The sequence below is a fragment of the Rattus norvegicus genome, chromosome 5 (genome assembly GCF_021556685.1).
Source record: "Rattus norvegicus strain SHRSP/BbbUtx chromosome 5, alternate assembly SHRSP_T2T, whole genome shotgun sequence".
NCBI classification, from domain to species: Eukaryota; Metazoa; Chordata; class Mammalia; order Rodentia; family Muridae; genus Rattus; species Rattus norvegicus.
The window spans coordinates 34,584,419-34,605,363 of record NC_141538.1 but is presented as its reverse complement, the minus strand read 5'-3'; positions in this window follow the sequence as shown (position 1 = coordinate 34,605,363).

Sequence of the window (20,945 nt, the reverse complement as noted above, 5' to 3'; positions counted from 1 at the left end):
TTTTTAAAGATTTTATTTTTAGTTTTAATTGTGTGTGTGTGTGTGTGTGTGTGTGTGTGTGTACCTATAACATGTGTATTTGTGCGTGAGAGTGCATCACCCACAGTGGTGAGGAAAAGCTCTTGATCCTTTGGATATAAAGTTCCAGGCAGTTGGCGACTCATCTGACGTGTAGTCTAGGAATCAAACCTCAGTCTTCCATCATAGAGTTCATCCTTTCATGTCTTTCTGGCCCGTAGAAATGCATTTCTTGATGATAAACTACAGCAATTATTAAACCTTCAGCCTCACTAATTTCATTCCTGAATTACCAGAGACTGGTAAATGTTACAAAATACAAAACGCAGGTATTTTCTTTGTTTGTTTATTTGGTCGGTTGCTTTACATATGTTTTCCCTACATAACCCTGGCTGACCTGGCACTATGTAGACCAAGTTGTCCTTGAACTCTTAGAGAGTCACTTGCCTCTGTGCCTGCTGACTGTTGGGATTAAAGGTATGCACCACAAAACTTGGCCCCAAACCCATGCATTTTAACTTACTTAATGGTATGGTCGCCTTTAAAAAAAGAAAGAATTTCCTCTTTTCATTTAAGAGAAAAAGACTCCAAAATGAGAAGCCTACTATCATATATTTTTTAATAATTATACTAAAAGTCACCAGATCGTTGCAATTCATACAAATTTTCAATTCTGCACTCTGTTTTTGCTCACACTTTAGTATTTCAGAAATGATGAATCTAGAAGTTATTGCTCTATAAATCACACAAATTCTCAACAATTCTGCATTCTGTTTTTTTCTCGTATTTTAATATTTTTGAAACGATGAATCTGACAGTTATGGTTCTATAATTATCAGATCAATATTTGATAATCAGCAGTATTTTAATCATGAGGAAATCTATTAATGTCCTTTAAAAATGTCTTAGTGGGGTTAGTGACAGGCCTTTACAGATAGGGTACATATTACACCCATGATGCATTTGATTCCCAGAACCCACTTGAAGGGGAGGGGAGAGAACCAACTCCACAAAGGTGTCTTCTGATGTGGCCTGGCATGTGTGCCTATACACATCATACAAAACATAATAAAACAATAAATAAAATCTAAAAAATTTCAGTGGTTACTCATTTGCTTGACCTATAGAATTTAAATCTTTTGAGCCTAAAATTTAAACAGACATATAATATGGCATCATTTCCAATACTGCCCTTGTACTATCTAACAACAAAATCATTTATATATTTTGAGCATTGTTTCTTCTTTGGGATATCTGGTGACCCTTCATTTGGAATCTCCTTGTGGGAGCGGTATTACAGGATTTATCTCTAGCTTCTTACTAAGAGATAATATTTTGGCATTGGCATAACTTAAGCTACCTTCTTTCCCTCTGTCTTCCCTGACCCTTCAGTAGAAAGGTTCAGTTATTTACTAAGTGATTTAAAGAGTTAAACTAAGAACAATTAAGTTCATGAATTAAAGTCGACTAAAATCATGTTGGAAGTTTATTACATTTTGATTTTAATCTGATTACAAGTTAATACCCGACTAGAAGAAATTTACTACATGTTAATGTCTTTGAATTTAGAGTTGCCTTTATTTGTAAGTACAAATGAGACATGTCTAGTGGAATACCCTTATTGAAACATGAAATGGATGGAAATATTAGCCTTTTGTTTATTTCTGTGGTTCTGGGGATGGAACCAGGGTCGTGTGCATAGGAAATATGTGTCCTACTATGTTGTTAGAAGCCCAACCCCCCCAAATCAGCCCTGTGAACACATAATAGGAATTGAAAGTACACAAAGTATAAACATGTGTTTTTCAATGTCTCGTGTCTATCATCCGTCTGATTTCTATCTTCTCAGATGTTTTCTGTGTTGTTTCTCTACAGAGGCTTTTCGGTTCTCAGAGATTCCCTTTTCTTTTTTTTTTTTTTTTTGGTTCTTTTTTTTTCGGAGCTGGGGACTGAACCCAGGGCCTTGCGCTTCCTAGGTAAGCGCTCTACCACTGAGCTAAATCCCCAGCCCCGAGATTCCCTTTTCTTATAGTGTCTTTGTATATACATCCACTCTTCCTGGAACATCTGTATGAACATCATTTGGGAGGATGGTCAAGCATCATTTCTTCAAGATGTCCTTATTACATATTTTCTGCTCTGTTTCTGCTATATGCTGAGACAGGACCCAGTGCAATTATCATACCACAAAATGGCCATTGTGCAAAATAAAAATGTCCATTGTGACCAAGAGGTCACCAAGTTTTCATTTGTCTCTGCTTTTTCACAAATGCCTGGCTTAAACTTAATATTCAATAATATTTTATTTTTATTGTTTGTTTACTTTTTTATTTATGTATTGCCTTTTGAGACAGGATTTTATTGTTCAGTCCAGGCTGGATTAATATTTATGGTTCTGTGGCCTCTGCCTCTCAACTGCTAGGAATAGAGTGTTCATCACCATGTACAGCCTCAGTATTATAAAACTGATTTGATATCTGTAAAAATTCAGATTTAAGAAATTTTAATGAGCAGTCTGAACTTTCAATACATTATCAGCTTCTTACACTCTGCTTTTCTGTGACCCCAGGGACAGGCAGAGAGAAAGAGGATCAAGTGAATATACGTATTGCTTTATTCAAAGCAAATCTAAAAGCCAGTCAACAGAAATAATTGTTTGGAGGTATGGCTGAGAGTAACCGGGATATTAACGCTAGAGAAGTCTTGCCCCAAACTGAACTTACTGTATTCCAGTCTTTCCCTTCCCCACCACAGTCTACAAGCTTCTACTCTATACCTCACATTTTGCTCGAAGGGTAATTTATCTTTTAAATATGTTTTTAACAGAAATAGAGTCATATCACTTTCTCATCTCTCTTTCCTCCCTAGATTCCCTCCCAGGCCTTTTAGTCCTTCCCATTCCTTGTCCCTATTTTTAAGTTGATAGCCTTTTTCCTTTGTTATTTTTACATACATGTATATAACTATGTATATATGTGTGTATATCTATCTATTTATCTATATATATATATATATCTATATATATATATATCTCCTGCTAAATTTGTTTTTGTTGTTTGTGTGCAGATGTTTCAGGGATGACTACTCTGTGTTAGATAATCAATGAGGGGCTCATCCCTGGGAGAGGCTAATAATCTCCTCCAAGCAGTCAATATTTGCCTGCAGTTTCTTATCTGGGGGGTAGGTCTCTGAGAAATTTCCCCCTTCCATGTCACCATGCTCATTGATATCGGTATTGCTTAATTTTGTTTATGCAGCCATTTCTAGGATAGACTTTCACAGCAGACTTCATGGCACTCTGGCTCCTAGAGTCTCTCCCTCACCTCTCCTGTGACGCTCCTTGGTCCAATAATGCAAGGGGGTAAATGTAGATGCATCCATTCATGATCCATTGCTCTCTGCGTTGTGTCCAATTGTGGCTTTCTGTGATAGTCTCCATCTGCTATAAAGAGAGGCTTCCTTGATGAGAGGTGGTGGTCACATTTAACTGTGGATATAAGGATAAGATTTAGAATGTGGTAAGAAATTATGCTGGTCTAGCAAAGTGGTAGTAGCAGATTCTTTTCTATAATCCATGACTTCACTAGTTTTGGGAAGCTAGTTAGCTTTTCAGTACCACCAATGACTTCCCTCCTGTTGAGTGGGTCTTAGGTCTAATTAGATGGCTGTTAGTTACCACCAAGTTATGAATTCTACTTATTGCATGTTTGTGGATATCTTTCCATACATGTTGTACTTGTCATGCTTGTCATTATTGTGGTTCATTGGGTAGGGCTGTTTAAATGAGTACCACTTTCGGAAGCTTGCAAATTTGCCTAAAATTATACAGAATACATTTAACCATAGGCATATACCTATACATGTGCATATTTACAATTTAAAGGAAGTTAAGCCAGTTGGGCTGACTGTGTTCCCCACAAGACCCATACATTAACAAAAAATCCATACCAAGCTCAAGAAACCTCATGTTTTCTTTTGAGTGGTTGGAAAATGTAGACAATCCTAAAACAATATAGACTATCAGTGAACCCTTGGCTCGATACCTCTGCCTCTCAGGAGATGAGGATGGGTCCCTGTTGCTGAAGACACTGCACATGTCGGCCACAGGACTTTGAATGATTGCATCTGATTTGGTGGTTATTTAGGTTCCAAGCCATAGGTCTAGAAGTCTAGATGAAAGGAACATCCAACTAGGGTCTATTCCAAACCGTCTACAAACCCTCTCTTTCACCGTGTAACTCTTCAATCACCTTCAGTCTTGTCAGTTACTGAATAATTATTGCAGCTCTCACTTGCTCCCTGCCTTGCTCTGAATGCTTTTCCTGGTTCATTCTTCTCCTGAACATTTTATGGAAATATAGTTATCAAACAACAAATATTGCACTCTTAAAGTGTACATATTGGCATGTTCTGATGGATCGATTACTATTGTAAAACCATAACCCCAGTCAAGACAGTGGACAAGTCCATCACCCACGATGCTTTCTTCCCCATCTGCCTTTTCTTACCTCTCTCTTTACTTCCTTACCCATCTCTTCTCCGCTCCATATCGAGCCTTAGTTACTGTTGCTAACAATCAGTTTGCCTTTTCTAGGGCTTTATGTAAATGAGGTCATATAACATTTTTTTGGGGGGGTCTGGCTTCTTCCATTCAGTATAATTATTTTAAGATTCACTCATGTTGTTACATGTGTCAATCACTGGTTTATAAAAGATTTACACATATATTATGTATGCGGATGTGTGTGCCTGTGTGAGTTTAAGGACACCACGTACGTTCAGGAGTCCTGGAAGCCAGGAGAATGTCATGACCACTGGAATTAAGGTAACAGGTCGGTGCTTGTAGGAGGATGTTTGAGTGCTGCAAGAGCGCATGTGCTCTTCATGGATGATTCATCTTTACAACTCCATCACTTGTTATTTTTAAGATTCTGAGCAGCATTATTATTTTTTATTGCAAATAGATTTCTTTCATACAATATATTCTGATTATGCTTTCTCCTTCCCCAACGCTTCCCATATCCTCCCATCTCCCCACCCACCAAAATTCATAGCTCTTTTTGCTTGCTCTCATTAGAAAACAGGCAGAGAGAGAGATAGAGATATAGATAGATAGATAGATAGATAGATAGACAGACAGATAGATAGATAGAGAATAAAATAAGACAAAATGAAAACAAACCTGAATAAGACAAAACCAACAGTAAAGAAAATTAAAAGCACAAGAAACACAGACAGACACAAAAACACAGACAGAAATCACACAAACACATAAAAAAAATCAGAAACCATAATATATAAGTAAAAGACCTGTAAGAGGACAATGCTTAAATAAAGCATTTTGAGAAAATAAAACCAAAGTAAAGCAAAAATCCCATGGAATTTGTTTTGTGTTGGCCACCTACTGCTGGGGACAGGGCTTGCCCTTCAGTGTGGTTTGTATACCCAGTGGAACTCCATTAGACAAGATTGTGAGTGGTTACCAATTGGAGATAGCTTCTGAGTTAGGAGTGGGGGCTTGTGTGCACTTCCCTTCTCAGAGCTGGGACCCCCATCTGACTTAAACCTGTGCAGGCCTGTGAATGTTGCACAGTCCCAGACACACACACACACACACACACACACACACACACACACTCACACACATACACACACACACATTTATTTGTTTATCTATTTGTGTGCTGATGCTCATTCAATTTCTTGGTTTTACAAATAAAGCTCAAATGCACTTCCATGAACAAGCGGAGCTCATGGTGTTCTAATCCTCTCTGCTGAACTACTGGCTGCTGGAGTGGTCTGGCAGAGAGGGGTCATCTTTAGCTGTGTCCCCACTGGTGAGAACATCAAGCTCCACTCAGTAGCCCCACAGCTGTGGTCACACACACATAACACGTGTTAAACTCAGAGGGTCACAAACCAAGTAAACAGGACAAGAGCATGGGAAGGACCTATAGGGAGATAGTGGATTAACAGGAGTGGGAGGGAGAAAAAGAAGGAGGGAAGAGAGAGAGTAAGGAGAGTGGAGTTGTCACATCATCAAGTAACAAATCAGTTTAAAAAGATCACATGTCTGTTTTCACATATCTTGAGAGTGTATTTTGATATAGGTTTGCTAACTCAAATGAAAGAAACATGTTTACATTTTCAAGAAACTGTCAGATTACAAAGTTACTGTACAGTTTCACATAACAACAAGCAAGGCACAGTGTTTTTTAAACACCTCCCTAATGTCAGCACATTTTTTTTCCTTACAGATCTGACCTTGTGAGTGTGATGTCAGTTATCTAACTACATTTTTAATTTCTCCAATGGCCATCTTTCCGTATGCTGACTTCTTTCTTTCTTTGTTGTCGTGGTGCTGATGCTGGTGGTGGTGGTAGTGATGGTGGTGATGGTGGTGATGGCAGTGATGGTAGTGATTGTAGTGATGGTTGTTGTTGGTGGTGATGGTGGAGGTGGTGGTGGTGGTGATGGTGGTGATGGTGATAGTGGTGGTGATGATGGTGGTGGTGGTGGTGGTGGAGATGGTGGTAGTGTTGATTATATGTCCTGACTATATGTCCTGTATTGGATACACAATTCACAAGTAATTTCCCCTGGTCTATACTTTAAAATCCCATTGAAGCCCACTTCACAAATGTTTTTCTTCTGTGGACCACAGTTTTGGTGTATGGTATCTAAGACATCTCTGTTTAATTGAATATCATTACATTCTCATCTAAAGAAGTGGAGGAGTTTCCTTAATTCTTTGTTTAAAATTCATCTGTGCCCCTTTGAAAGAAAACATGACTGGGTCCTTGCCCTTCCATGGCTCCTGATCATGGTATATGAAGTTCTTTGCAAGTTTTCTTTCTCTGTTTGTTTCTCCCTATTTATCCCCCTTGGAGCTGAGGACTGAACTCAGGTGTTGTGCCTGATAGACAAGAGCCTACCTCCAATCTCCCAATGTCTTTTTTTTGTTTTGTTTTGTTTTAATGTTTTATTTTATGTGTAATTTATGTGTAGTGCCATTGTGCCTGTCTGCATGTCTACATGCCACATGTGTGCCTGGTGCCAGCAAAGTCCAGAAGACATGGCTGGATCCTGAGAACTGGAGTTATCAGTGATTATGATTTGCTTTTTGGGAGCTGAGGAGAACAGGCAGGCACTGCTCTTCGTATCTGAGTCAAACCCAGCAATGTCACAATGTTGTTTTGGTAAACATTGATTTTAATTTCTTTACCCAATTTTTCAACTGTACTGAATTGTTTACTTTACCCAAGCATTTTCCATTCTGAGTATTTTCATATGCCATTTCCTTCCCCCTAATCTTCCAGGATTAAGAACCACCATGTCTTAAGCCTTCTTTGACCTTTCTTTGTTGCTCTGATGGATCCGTCCTTTTTCTGTATTTACAGTAACTTTTAGTTTGCTTTCATTATATACACAATTACGATTCTCAGACTGTAGGTCTGCTCCTCTGTCCATGGGAACAGAAACGAGGTCTCTAATTTGTTGCCTCCTCATTGTGAAACACGATGTTGGGAACATGGTGAATGTTCGATTAATAGCCAGGTAGATGAGCAGAGCTGGGGTAGGGAGATTGATGCTCTATATCAGAAGGGCTTTATGGAAGGGTAAGTGCTTGCTCCAGGACCCCAACATCACAGCTGCATATCAGAAAGCTCCAAAAATCTTCTGTTGCTTAGACACTAGGATAGTTAATCGGAACCTCAAAGAATGCGACCCAGACATGAATGTATTTAAAAACTTACTATGATGATTTAAATATATAAACCAAGTTGAACAATACTTCTAATATACCAGTTTTTGTTTTATTTATTTATTTATTTATTTATTTATTCATTCATTCATTCATTCATTCATTCATTTATTTATTGTGTATTTGCATCACACTCTAACTAGGAAGCCCTGGTTGGCCTGGATGTTTCTATGTAGGACAGACTGGACTCTTGCCATCCTAGAATCTAAGGACTTCCTTTCATCTCTGTCAATTTCACTTTTTGGATACTCAGTGTAGGTGGAATCAAGCATTATGTAGTCTATGGCTGAGGTGTCTCCATGTTATAGCATGCATCCGCATGCTTTCCTTATTGAAAGCTAGCTGATAGTATGTGCTTGAGTTTATTTCCGAGCTCTCTAGTCTTCTCTTGCTCTGTGTCTCTTTTTTGTACCAGTACTATTCTGCTTTAAAATCTATAGCTTTGAATCATTTGACACTAGAAAATAGGCTTCCAGCTTTTTTCTTTTTAAAATCAAGATTGCGTTGGCTAAGCAGGGTCTTCCGTGGCTCTATGTGAAGTTAGGTATAGTTCTTTTTTTCCTTTTTCTATGGAAAAAAACTGGATTTGATATGTGTTGTGTTTTCTTTGGGTGATTTTGACACTTAAACAATGTTATTTCTTCCTATTCATTAGCCTGGAGTATCTCTCCATTCAGTTATGACTTCCATCAGTGTTTTACAATTTTTAGTGTGCAAATCCTTCATATCTCTGGTTTAGTTTATTCTTAAGGGTTTTGTTGATTTTGAGGATATCATAAGTAGTATTGCTTCCCTTTTTGGTTTGGTCATTTTTGTTAGAAAGAAATTTAAGGTTTTATTTTGTTTTTTCAGTATCAATTATGTATCATGGAATTTTACTGCATTTGTTAGATCTAACGTGGTTTTTGTTTGTAATGATTTTAGAATTTTCTATATATAGAATCTTGCTAGGTACAAACAAGAGTGATTTTATTTATTTCCTAGATAGATTTATTTATTTATTTATTTTGCATTCAGATGACTTTAGTGCTTTCATTTTTTTATTTACTAATAAATAATTTTAAGAGTCCAGAAATTATGTGAGGCAGAAAGGAGAATATTCTTTTTAAAATTATTATTATTATTTTATTTATTTACAATGCAGCCGTTGTTCCCTCCCAATCCCCCTCTTACAGTTCCTCATCCCATTCCTCCTCCCCTTTACCTCTGAGAGGGTACTCCTTCCCCACCAGGCTTACCTCTGGCCTCAAGTCTTTTGAGGATTAATTGTGTCTTCTTCTACTGAGGCCAGACCAAGCAGTCCTCTGCTATAAATGTGCTGGGAACCATGGACCAGTTCATGTATGCTGCCTGGTTGGTGGCTCAGTGTTTAAGAGATTTCGGGGGTCTGAGTTAGTTGAGACTATTGGTTTTCCTATGGGGTCACCTTCCTCCTCAGCTTCTTCCAACTTTTCCCTAATTCAACCACAGGAGTCCCTGGTTTCAGTCCAATGGTTGGGAGTGGGTATCTGCATCTGTCTCTGTCAGCTGCTAGTAGGAGATGGATTCCAAGTTGGGCTGATCATTGAACCCCTTAAACTAAAATGCTCAATACTGAGTGTTTCATTTCCCTCAGTGTCTTCTTCATTTTTGTCCCTGCAGTTCTTTTAGACAGGGACAATTCTGGTTAGAAATTTTGCTGGTGGTTCGGTAACCCCATCCCTCCACTTAAGACCCTGTCTATCTACTGGAGGCAGACTCCTCGAGTTCCCTCCACCCTTTTTGGCAATTTTGGTTAAGGTCACCCCCATTGAGTCCTGACAGTCTCTCACCTCATTTTTCTAGAGTGATTGCTTTGTCTACTAATTAACATTCCCACCAAACATGCATAGGACTTTCCCTTCCACATCCATGCCTCCCCTTACTGTCCTCCATCTGTTTGGTAGTTCTAGAGTTAACTCAAACTTACTCGCACGGAGCCTCCAAGAACGTACCAATTACAGCCCAGATATTTCCACCCTGGTGCTTCTTCCCACAGAGGTTTGTGCCTGTGGTTCTGTCTAGGGTAATCTTGTGATGTCTCTTTTCCTTTGTCCGTCTCTCCAGTCTTCAGGGAGTGGTTTGTCCTATGACTTTACCTGCTCTACAGATCAAGAACCATTGATTTTTCCAGCCACATTCGTCTCTTACACACTGTTAACTTTGAGTGACAACTTTAAAGCTCCTTCAGACAACTGCTAGTAGGATTTCAGAATGGGGGGGGGGTTTCATTTGAGTTCTTTTGGGGGAATTCTTTTGGTGACTCCAGTCACCTGCATGGCATTATTCTCAAACACTGCCCGTGTCATTAAGAAAAAGTTTTAAGACAAATTCACCAGTGGCAGCCAGATAATCCCATATAACTTTTTAATGCTGCCGGTATATGCGGGAATGCTCTGGGACATGCTTTAGTTTCTGTCTTAATGGGTATTCACGTCTAGCTTCTCTTTGTGTTTCCCAAATAATTCCATAAGAAACAAGAGTTTATGTATGTGTCAATAGGTTAAAAAATTAAAAATTTGACTTCATGATATTATGCGAACAGAAATCTAATGTGCCTTCATATTTTTAAGTTTTCCATTAAGCTGAGTGTGCAGATGTGCATGCACAGCAGGGTGCTGTGCTGTGAACCTTTACTGTACACAAGAGAGTAAAGAGATCACCATCTACAGGATGCTTGTGTACTTCCTTAGTTTCCGTTTTAGCTAGTGCTTTATGGAGGGAAAAGAAAGAGCAGATTATGAATGCACTTAATTGTGTCCTATGCAGTGGTAAAGAGGTCATGTCTTGAGGTAAAAATATGGGAGATGACTGAGATTCATGCACATTTCAAGGGAGATTATTTTTTGATTCTTGAGTTATTTTTTAAATTTTTATTTAAAAATTTTCATTCGATGTATTTGATTATGTTCCTTCTTCTCCGACTCCTCCCAGGTCCTCCCCACTCCCACGCACACCTATTTTCTTGTTCTTACACTCCTTCTTTAGGTGGCGAGTTATAAAAGATTCAGCATCTTTTAATGTTGTTCCATCCTGCATTCAACGATAACAGATATCTCTGACTGTGTGTCTTGTCATAATAGGAGTAGCACGAGCTTGGCAGTTAGGGTGACATGTTTAAAAATGCTTATCTTGCTACTTTCTAATTTGACCAAAACCAGTCTTGTCATCTGAAAAAATGGTGACATTTATCTCAGGCTACAATAAAGATTGAAGAGGATTAACAAGGAAGCTAACCATGTATATCACGCTTGACTGTGTGCTAGGCAGGTCAACATGTTAGTGATTGATGCAGTTAAAATAATCTTCTACTAACACTTACAAACTACAGCTCAATTTATATTTAAGAGTCTTTTTCTTTATTAACTTGAGTATTTCTTATTTACATTTCAAATGTTATTCCCTTTCCCGGTTTCCAGGCCAACATCCCCCTAACCCCTCCCCCTCTCCTTCTGTATGGGTGTTTCCCTCCCCATCCTCCCCCCATTACCACCCTCCCCAAACAATCACATTCACTGGGGGTTCAGTCTTAGCAGGACCCAGGGCTTCCCCTTCCACTGGTGCTCTTACTAGGCTATTCATTGCTACCTATGAGGTCAGAGTCCAGGGTCAGTCCATGTATAGTCTTTGGGTAGTGACTTAGCCCCTGGAAGCTCTGGTTGCTTGGCATTGTTGTTCATATGGGGTCTCGAGCCCCTTCAAGCTCTTCCAGACCTTTCTCTGATTCCTTCAACGGGGGGTCCCATTCTCAGTTCAGTGGTTTGCTGCTGGCATTCGCCTATGTATTTGCTGTATTCTGGCTGTGTCTCTCAGGAGAGATCTACATCTGGTTCCTGTCGGCCTGCACTTCTTTGCTTCATCCATGTTGTCTAATTGGGTGTCTATATATGTATGGGCCACATGTGGGGCAGGCTCTGAATGGGTGTTCCTTCTGTCTCTGTTTTAATCTTTGCCTCTCTATTCCCTGCCAAGGGTATTCTTGTTCCCCTTTTAAAGAAGGAGTGAAGCATTCACATTTTGATCATCCGCTTGAGTTTCATGTGTTCTGTGCATCTAGGGTAATTCAAGCATTTGGGTTAATAGCCACTTATCAATGAGTGCATACCATGTGTGTTTTTCTGTGATTGGGTTACTTCATTCAGGATGATATTTTCCAGTTCCCTCCATTTGCCTATGAATTTCATAAAGTCATTGCTGAGTAATATTCCATTGTGTAGATGTACCACATTTTCTGTATCCATTCCTCTGTTGAAGGGCATCTGGGTTCTTTCCAGCTTCTGGCTATTATAAATAAGGCTGCGATGAACATAGTGGAGCACGTGTCTTTTTTATATGTTGGGGCATCTTTTGGGTATATGCCCAAGAGTGGTATAGCTCAGGTAGTTCATACATTTAAAAGTCTTAAGATGCATATAATCCCGAACTGAAAGTGACTGATGAAATAATTCCCATGCTTGGTTTAATGCCAGAATTCCGTGGTGAATTTTATTCATGTTGATTATTAAATATGTTAATTTTTTCATGGTTTCTTATGATTCATTAACTGCAGGTACTTACCTGAATGAGCTTTTGGTGTGTGTGTTAAACACAAAATATCAGCATGAAATAAAATGGAGCCTGTTGATCATGATGAAGACCTTTCTTCACCTTTTGAGGTGCAGTCCCGTGTTCCTTCATAGCATCTGAGAGAAGCACCTGTGGGTAAGTCCACCATTTTTAATATCCTGGAACTCACTTGTCTGAGCTAAGATGGCTACAACTTCATTGGGCAATTTAATCCTGTGGGACCACTGTGCATATACAGTGTAATGACTGGATTTTCTTCACGGTAACATGAGTATAATGTTACAGAAACAGTAAAATTTTCTTTTGGGCTAGAGAGATGGATCTGTGGTTAAGAACACATACTGTCTTCCAGAGAACCTGAGACTTGCAACCAAATTCATTTGCATCTGCTACTTTCTTGCCTCTACAGGCTCCTGTTCTCTCTCTCCCTCCTTCCCTCCCCCCCCCTCTCTTTCACACACACACACACCATAAAAATTAAAATGAATCTTTAAAAGAAGTAATTTTTAAAAACAATGTCTTTTGCCCATCAGGATAGCTTATTTAAAAATTGTATTCTTCTCTATTTTGTTTTTGGAATAATGAAGGTTTTTGTATGTTCAGAATTAAGTCAGGTCGAAGACTTTACAATGCACCTTTAAATCAATTCTCTTTAAGCAAATGTGCCTATGGAACACTAAACAAAGATCCTATGGGAAAATGAGAATCAACTAGAATCAGGTACCATACTCCATGCAGAGGGAGACATCAGGCACCATGGGAATTTAAAGTAATAAAACATGATAATCACAATGTTAACAACAATAAACATTGTTTAACAATGATTTGAGCTTAAGTTAACTGAGCTTTACCCATTGATAGATAAGTGTTCAAAAAGTGAATGCACGAATATCCAAACATATGTGTAGTCAGAGCCATTTTTACTTATGAAGCACAATGATACTAATGAAATTGCAGGGAAACTGACTTTTCCATAGGTGAGTCACATATTCTGGTGTATCCCACGTCCGTAATTAAGAATGTTACTGCTCAACAGGGTCAATGGTCCCTATGTGCTCCCCACTGAATGTAAACAAAGGACACAGTTCTAAACCATCCGCTGTGTTTCCCAGGGCACACCTTTTAAACTATGACTTGTGATCCCATTTTGGGGCAACATAACTGAATGTGGGGGTTATGAAAAAATTGCAACAGTAAAACGCTTCTGAATATGTAATGACAGAAAATTAATTCCTATTATGTAATGAATCTAAAGTGTTTCTGACAGTCTGTACGTGAGTGGCAGCTCATGACTTCACCTCAGTCTTGGTTCTGAGCACACAACATGTGCACTTTGCACTGTGCATGTTGCCACACAACACCAATAGGCAGTGCTTGAAGCACCTCAGCTCAGACTTGAGATTTTGGCACAGCACAAATTGCTGTGGGTTCATTGTATATTTCTATTTCGCACTCTTACAAAAACAAAAATGTTGTAATTATGGAAAACAATGATATCAAATCAGTATGTTTTTGCTTTGTCCTGTTTTTAGAGTGCTTAACCTTAAAATTTATCGGAACACCTGAGTTGAGTTTCAAAAACAAGAAAACATTAAGTAAAATTTGGCTTCCGATTATGATAGAATTTTGAGCAACTTTTGAGATAGCTTATGGTTTCACATTTTGCCCTGCTGTTGGGGTGTGGTAATGCTGATGGGCAGGCGAAATGCAGAAGAGCGCTAGACTTTATTTACCCTGCCCTGGAGCTGTTGGTTGGTAGGCTCAAGGGAAGTGCCAACACCGCTCAGGTTGTGGGAAAACAGCCTAGGATCCAGACTAGAAGCCACTGTCTCTTCAGGAGATGGGAACAGAGTGGGCCAGTGGGCTGAGGGTGAGCCCTGGGCGGCAGATAGGGGCAGGGGGAGGGGCTAGGGTTAGGAGTGGGAGGGGAACTTTGGCTTAGCTCATTGGTGAAAATCCTAAACTTAGCTGTGGTTGTCTGGGAGTACAGAAGGGCCTTCTATAAGAGGCATAGGCAGCGTGGCTCTGTAGGCCAAGTCCTTCATGCTCCCCATGGTGGTTCTTGATGAAAGAGACAGTCCTTGGTTCCAAACTGTTTATTGATTGTTCATTGTGGAAAATAGGTGTATACCATCTCCTAAGGGTGGATCAGAGGTTAAATACCTTTTGCAGGAAGGAATGTCTGAGAAGAGAAGCTTAGTGCCTAAACCCTCGGGACCTCTAGATACCTCATTAGCATGGAGAACTCTGGGTTATGTGACCACAGAGCACATTTCCTATGTGAGAAGTAAGGCACGTGTTCCAGGCCAGGAATCTGGTAGGGAGCAGGGAGTCCCGTACTGTCCCAGGTGGATGCTTGGGTGCCGGGACTCTGAACCTGCCTAACCTTAGCAAGTTTCCTGGCATGGTCCATTGTTCCATAATACTCTTAAACTTACTTCTGAAATTTTGCCTCACTATGCATATATACATATATGTGTATATGCATGTGCAAAGTGCCATTTCCCAGCATTGATGATTCTAAAGTTCAAGTATCAGTCCATTCAGGAAAACTACGAAGATGTTCTGTATTTTTGTACTAAAGGTTCAGCCAATAACTGATTCTTTATGTAAAAATCAACAAGCACCTTATTTCATTAGTATGCAAATTTGCTGTCATTTTTAATTTATGACCAAATTACACATACCAAAGAAATGTGTGGAAATGAATGTCTTTATGATTTCTGTTTAATGTTTGATTTGTGCATCCATTTTGCAAGCTGGGAAAGGGGTTGCTAATGGGAAAAGGTTAAGGGACCCTTTACTAGGAATTCTTGGCCACAGACTTGGAAGTAGATATGGAATTTCAGCACAATGGGGCACGTGCCATTAACAGATAATGTAAATACTAAAGAGTGTACAAAGACATCAGAGCAGATCTGAAGATGCCAGTGTATACGAGGACAATGTGGAGGCAGGGAAGACGGTGGTGTTCATGGCATTTGAGGATACAACACACAGACACAGACACACACACACACACACACACACACACACAGACACATGCATGCACACAGAGGCAAGAGGGAAACACAGTGTACTCATAGACTTGAACACTTCAACTCTTGCTGTAAGATTTAAATATCTCACAATTAAGAGATGTTGATGAGACATATGTGGCCAAAATCACATATCTGAAATAAATCCACAACTTGGGCTACTTGTTGTTTGATGATTTGCTATAAACTACATTTCGAATGAAATGCTCTGCTTCATATCGCTTTCCCATTTCTGTGCTGTAAATACTCCCACAGTGTCTGACTTCATGCTAATAATAATCAAATGAGAGGCTTGCAAAAATATTCGGATATTCATGGCTCTTGAGCTTAATGAGACTATGGATTTTATTTAAATCCTATGATGTAGTAGGACTCCTCTGGCATGGTGCTAGAGAACGAAGATGCACACAGCCTCATTATTGTTCTAATAGGGGAGCGGAGGGAGTACAGGTCTTCATCCAGCTCCATGGAAACTGGAAACTCGGAGAAGGTTTTGTTATTAGACCATGTGCATTGGGATTCAGACTTTCAATTCCCTGCTCTGACCTCACTCAGATTGGGACATGGGGAGCTTCCTGCTCCTGTGAGTGCTTCACTGACACCCCTGGGGATGGCGGTTACTGTCAACATAGGTGGGAATCCTGCCTTCCTGTTCAGTGTTCTCTGACACTGCAGCAGAAGGAAGACCTGGAGAACGCATGTTCTATTTACCTCTTCATCTATGCAGGGAGGTTTGGGGTGTGGCCACAGTTTTCTCTGTTATGTATGGTTGGTGGCAGTTTTTTGGCTTTATTAGGATACCACTCTGGGGGGGATGTAAGCTAGAGATAACAGCTTTCTTGTTGCCTTGGTGCTTTAAATGTCAGATTCTACATATCTTTTAACCATTCATGAAAAGGTTACCTAGAAAGCTAGCAGGTAGGAAATGGAGAGTTTTCGATTTCAAAATCTGAGAAAAAAAATCCACAAATGTATTCTTAGTACTTGACTTGTCCTGTCAACTGAGTGCTGCTGACAAAATTGAAGACTCATGAAGTGGACTGGACCAAAATTTAAGACCTTCTTCCAACACTGAAGGCTTTGAGGCAGGTGTCACACCGTGTGCTGTGGGTTTGACTAATGAGTGCTGGGATCACAGACATGCACCACTGTGCATCATTAGACTGTGAAGTTCTTAAAACATTCGAAACAAACAGCTTCATGATGCCTTGTCTAGTGAAGAGGATTGTGGGCCTGAAGTACAGCAAGCTGCAGCATGAGACTCACGATTTTACTGCTCCTGGGGTCTTCTTGTCTGCTAGTCCCAATAAGAAAAGAAGTGTGTGTGTGTGTGTGTGTGTGTGTGTGTGTGTGTGTGTGCAGGTATGTGTGTGTGTGCAGGTGTGTGTGTGTGTGCAGGTGTGTGTGTGTAAGTATGTGTGTGTATGTGTGTGTGCAGGTATGTGTGTGTGTGCAGGTGTGTGTGTGTGTGCAGGTGTGTGTGTGTGTGCAGGTGTGTGTGTGTATGTGTGCAGGTGTGTGTGTGTGTAAGTATGTGTGTGTATGTGTGTGTGCAGGTATGTGTGTGTGCAGCTGTGTGTGTGTATGTATGTGTGCAGGTGTGTGTGTGTAAGTATGTGTGTGTATGTGTGTGTGCAGGTATGTGTGTGTGTGCAGGTGTGTGTGTGTATGTGTGCAGGTGTGTGTGTAAGTATGTGTGTGTATGTGTGTGTGCAGGTATGTGTGTGTGTGCAGGTGTGTGTGTGTGTATGTGTGCAGGTGTGTGTGTAAGTATGTGTGTGTATGTGTGTGTGCAGGTATGTGTGTGTGTGCAGGTATGTGTGTGTGTATGTGTGCAGGTGTGTGTGTGTAAGTATGTGTGTGTATGTGTGTGCAGGTATGTGTGTGTGTGCAGCTGTGTGTGTGTGTATGTGTGCAGGTGTGTGTGTGTGTAAGTATGTGTGTGTATGTGTGTGTGCAGGTATGTGTGTGTGTGCAGGTGTGTGTGTGTGTGCGTGTGTGCATGAACACATGCACACCCATGTGTGTGCAGGTGTGAGGGAGTATGAAAAGGTCATTTACTGTAGACACCAAATGTATACATTTAAGTAGCTTAGGTCCCAGCACACTTTGTGCTCATCATTTTGTGAAATCCATCATCAGCTACATATAAAAATGTTTGAATATTTAGCCTGAAGAACTTTTGAATATTTTGGAAAGTTCTCAGGAAGAGGAAGGCACTGGTTTTATTTTGGTCAAATTTATGAGCCTGTAAATTTGTAACTTCAGGTATTTATAATACAAAATTTTAAAAGTAAAATTTCAGGCATACAAAGTAATGGGTTTGATTTGACTTTTCCCTAGCATACACCACTGTCTATTGTTCTCATTGGTTCCTTTCCCCCCACTGCACTCCTCACCCTCCTCTGGCTACTCTCTTCCCTCGTCTTCCCTTTTCTACTTTCATACCACAAGCATTACATTTTCTTCTCTTTTTAGAATTTCTGAGAACAATTCAAACCTCAAGTAATGAACTACAGCATTTGCCTGCATGTATTTAATCTAACTCCACTGTGCACTTGTCTATATACAAGAAGTCATAATTATTCCTGGGGAAAAACATTCATTTTAGAAACACGTCGGTACTGGGGAGAGCCTTAATAAGCAGGAGCAGCCCTGAAATGAATCCCGGAAATTATAAAATGTATAATTCTACATGGTTTTATTATAGAGATAGGTCAATTGCACGTGACTGAGAAGCAAAGGCATTTTGAGATGGGTATCTCAACGAGGTTTTATATGGAAAAACCCATACCAAAATACACAGCCTGAAAAGGTTAACTAGTTCATCACTTGACCTCTGTGAACTTGAAATGGATTAGGTATGTACTGCTGTAGGGAGGGAGGGTTGAGGAAAGCAGGCATCATAACTGGACGTTTCTGGTACAAACTTGTTACTCAGTGTGGGAATCACCCAGATGAAATTTCTTCATTACATCTTTATCTACTCATGTTCTTGGCTATTCTCACCGCAGGCTCCAGTAACAACAAAGACCAATTTAATGTTCATTCCCAAGCCTGCTTTGATTAACATCAGTGCCTGTGAACTGTAAACGGTGAAGGTGAAATTGGTATCCTTTGTAGTTTCCAGAAGGTGCAAACTGAGGGAATTATGAAATAGAAATATTACTTTACTCTTAAGGATGTGCTGTATATTATTCCTGTGGAGATTTTCATTTAAATGGCTTAAGGCTAGACCTTTCAATATGTACATTTAAATGGAGTCATATACTTTTTGCTAATAACAGCTCATGCAGTTGAGAATGAAAAGACCAGAGTCATAATGTTAGAAAATCTGTTGTCTAATAAGACAAGACTGAGCATATGAGAGAACTGACATTTGGTGAGGGTTAGAATGAAGATCTACCCACCTGATTAATTTGTGTGAAATCTGAGACAAAATGAACTTGTTGGCTTACATTTGGTGTACAACTTTGATACTTGTGTTTCTTTAAAGCATGACCTTAAATTCCTTCTGTGTGTCAGATCCTGAATCTGTGAAAGACCACTGCTAGCTAGGGTGGTAATCAGGACACTGAGAGACGAGGGAAGAGGAGACTCTTACAATGCCTCCAAAGCAGGGATATTTGAGAGATGAGAACAGGGTGAAAACACAGATGCAGGCTCGAAGCTTTCTAGAATTTTATCACCTTGAGATTTCAGCAGCAACAGCTCTCCTCTCCCACTTGAGGTTCTCAAAGTAAAAGCACCACGTTGTTGTCTCTGTTTAAGGAGTTCTTTCATATTTTTGTAACCCTTTTAGTGAAGATTGTGCTTCTAAGGTAGAAAAATTTAGATTTGATTTCTGAGTTTCGATTTCCATGACAACCAAATTCTGCCATTCGGTTTTCTTTGCCTCTTGGGAGAAGGGGGCCATGTTTTAACATGGCAATGTAGACTAACAACTTTTAGATTAATAGGAGTTTATTTCCGTTTTATTTTAACTGAATCTTTCCAGGAGACAGAAATTCTGTTTTCTACACAAAGCCCAACTTTGTTCTGTTTTGACCTTTATCCTTATTCCAGCATTTAATGACCTTCATTTAAAATGAAATTTTCCTTGTAAATAGAATCTAAGCTTCTTGCCGCCCGATCTTGCTCCACTAGAGAGAGAAGAAACACACAGATTTGATTTTCTGCTGCAAAATTGGAGTCTCATCCCTCTGCTTATGAAAATCAGATTTTTGTAAGTTTTTACTAATATTTGGTGCTGTTTCCCTGTTGTACAACTTAGGGCAAAAGATGTTTATAAAACATAATCCAAGCTTAACAACCATTGAGAAAAAGATTATTTGGCCGACTACCATCTTTGAATTTTTAATCATGTTTATTCATGCTCCACGAAAGCCACAATCCGGTAATTTTCAGTGACCTTTCTCATCAGCAGTGTAAATCAGCTGGTGAATTTCTCAACCTGAAGTTTCATGGAAATTTGAGATTTCATAGATGTGGGAAAATTGAGATTGCTTTAGTTATTGGACACTAGGGAGAATATTTGAGAAAATAGACAGGTGGGGTATTATGAAAAACTATTCTTTCTTTTAATTTCAAAACCAACCAATGTATTGGTCGTACTCAGTGGAGCAAAAATTCTTCGTGACTAGGTTCAAAAAATGCTTATGGTACTGGGGCATTGATGACCTGGGTAGAAGAAATCAATCAGAATCTGGAGGAGATCCATGTGGTTAAACCCGTCACTCAAACTCTCCTCCTTTTCTTGATAAGTAGAGGTGACTTCTAAGCAACAATTAATAGAAAACAAAATAAATCTCATACATGTCTATATGTGTGTGTGAGTCTATGTCTATGTCTATGTATGTGCAAAAACCAACTCTATAAGGAGAGATTTTATTTTCGATGCTATGAACGTTGCCAAAGGTCAAAATTAGTTCAGTCTTCCTTTTAGTTCCTTAGCAAAGACGGAGTTGGGAATTAAATGGGCATCCTACAGCACTCTTTCCTACCGAGAAGCAGTGTTTGGTGTTGCTAGGCAGTCCTGCCCTGCTCATTCTGGCCATTCTGAATTCGAATAAGCTACCTGACAATGAAAATGGGGTTTTGTTCTCACATTTCTTCTGTCACCATGGAAATGTAAAAGAATTTGTTTTCATAGTTCAGATTCTGGTCTGCTCCTAGTTAACAAGGTGCTTGAGTTCCACGGTCTGTACTGGTTTTCTAAAATAGAGGTATTTATAAAACCATCCAAAATGGACCCAAGTATAAAGTGAATCCATATTGCCTAAGTCTACTTAAGAGACAAGGTTGAATATTGTGCAGGTAGGATGGCGAAGAGGGAGAAACCTAGCTTGGTGCGAGAAGCTTATACTTAGTGGTTGAATCAACGCTTATTACCTTTATGACTTTGGAAAAGTGATGTCAGGCTTTAAAAAAAGAAACAAAAAAATGCTTGTGCCCTCCTTTGTAACATGGAGGAAGTAAGACTTAGCTAAGCTTTTGCATGATTTAAATTGGAAGGAGCACATGCTCAGATTAACATTCTT